Source organism: Apium graveolens, unplaced genomic scaffold (genome assembly GCF_009905375.1).
Source record: "Apium graveolens cultivar Ventura unplaced genomic scaffold, ASM990537v1 ctg7192, whole genome shotgun sequence".
Taxonomy (NCBI): domain Eukaryota; kingdom Viridiplantae; phylum Streptophyta; class Magnoliopsida; order Apiales; family Apiaceae; genus Apium; species Apium graveolens.
Window position 1 is genome coordinate 168104 of NW_027420115.1, and position 2070 is coordinate 170173.

The 2070-nt window shown below is 39.0% G+C and overlaps 1 non-coding gene across 1 annotated transcript; it reads left to right on the plus strand.

Moving 5' to 3' along the window:
• Window positions 1–234: 234 nt before the first annotated feature.
• LOC141703914 (small nucleolar RNA R71) lies at window positions 235–341 on the plus strand. The gene has a single exon (XR_012567752.1). It is a non-coding gene; the product is annotated as a small nucleolar RNA R71 (small nucleolar RNA).
• The last annotated feature ends 1729 nt before the right edge of the window (window positions 342–2070 follow it).

A 2070-nucleotide genomic window follows, 5' to 3' on the forward strand; every position in this document is an offset into this window, starting at 1 on the left:
GGAGCTGGGCTGCAATAGCAGGTGGCTGCATCAACTTCCAAAATACCTGCTACCTTGCCTGACGTCATCCTCTGAGTTGGGTTTTGATGCTCGTTTGCAGCCATCGTCTCTATAAGATTATACGCCTCAGTATAGCTTTTAGCCCATAAGGCTCCTCCAGCTGCTGCATCGAGCATGGGCCGAGATTGGGCCCCCAAACCATTATAGAAACCAGTGATCACCATCCAATCCGGCATTCCATGATGTGGACATTTTCTCAACATTTCCTTGTAGCGTTCCCAATCCTCGCACATAGATTCTGTAGGTTGCTGCGCAAACTGAGTAAGAGCACTCCTCATAGCAGCAGTCTTTGCCATTGGATAAAACTTCACCAGAAACTTTTGCGCAAGATCTTGCCACGTAGTGATGGACCCAGCTGGTTCAGAATGTAACCAGTCTTTAGCCTTATCCCTCAGTGAGAATGGGAAAAGCCTCAACTTGATAGCCTCATCAGTCACACCATTATACTTAAAAGTGCTGCAGATCTCGACAAAATTCCTTATGTGCATGTTGGGGTCTTCAGTTGCCGCTCCTCCAAAAGAAACAGAATTCTGCACCATCTGAATAGTGCCCGGCTTGATTTCAAAGGTGTTAGCTTGAATAGCCGGATGAAGGATGCTTGACTGAATGTCATCAATTTTAGGCCTGAGAAAAATCCATAAGAGCTGGATCAGCTTGAACAATACGATCTCCCATGTTTACTGGTTCTTTCTGCTCAGTTCCTGAATCCGAATCCTCAAAATCTAACTTCTCCGGAATATCAAGAACTTCGTCTGTCTCCTCAGCTGTATCTAAAGTCCTCTTGCGAGCACGAGAACGAGTTTGCATAAACGCTTGCTAAAGTACCTGAAACATAACCGAAAAGAGTAAGTAACTACTACATCCTAATCACTGAGTCCTAATGACTAATGATGGTAAGTACATAAACTAAACAAATACTGCCGAGTCCCCGGCAGCGGCGCCAAAAACTTGTTAGGGCGAAAACACACGCTAATATTCACGCAAGTATACGCGTTCGCAAGTAATATAGAATATTTTCTAGTTCGTTCCCTCAGAGACTCAGACTAAATTATTGTCTAATTAAACTCACTCACCAATGTATGATTACTTCTCAATGTTAAGATAATAACACTTAAAATTGTTGATTAAATATTAACTATAATTAACTACTTAATTAACCACTTAACTAACACTTCAATTTATCAATAATAAAACACTCATGAGATCACAACTTCATTATTACTTCCTTCTATAGCCATTGTTATTACCTTTAGCATGTGACAGTGATGATATTAATCGAATAACACGAAACTGATAAAAGCCAACTTTCATTGTACTAATACCATTCTACCAAGCATCCACAATTAAGATAGAAGTTGAATAGTCATCAATTATGTTGAGTTCCTATATGTCTACAGAAATTGACAACACAACGATTTAAGCTCAAGTTATTCCTTTTGATTACATAGGGCAAATAAAACTGTTAGAGTTACCCACTAATCATGCTCAACGTACATGAACCTATGCTAGCATGGCAAGTTCTAAATCTCAAGATCCACCGTCACTTCACAAGAGATTAACACCCTATCTTATATGTTCGCGACGCACATAAGACGAATACGCACAACCAATACTAGATATCATGCAATCATCACACACTAAAGTATTAAACAATTAACTAAAGAATTCCATAATAAATCCGTTGCAACCCCATGATCACGATTAGCCCATAATAGAACTTATCGCCATCATGGGTTCATATGAAATCATGACAAACAAACACAAGAAAATAATAACTAAACTAATTATATTAAAACAGAGTACGTCACAAGAGTAAATAAGTCAAAGCAAGAAAACTAGCATCCAACGTTACAACGAAACAAGAATCACAAGAAAATATGCTTCCTCTTCGTTGCGGTGTGCTAAATCGGTCTTCTTCCTTATCTCCTTCGCTTCTTGCGTAAAACACAATCTAAAACATAATCCCCTTAATACTCTCTGTGAAAACGTCTCAAATCTACCTATATAATA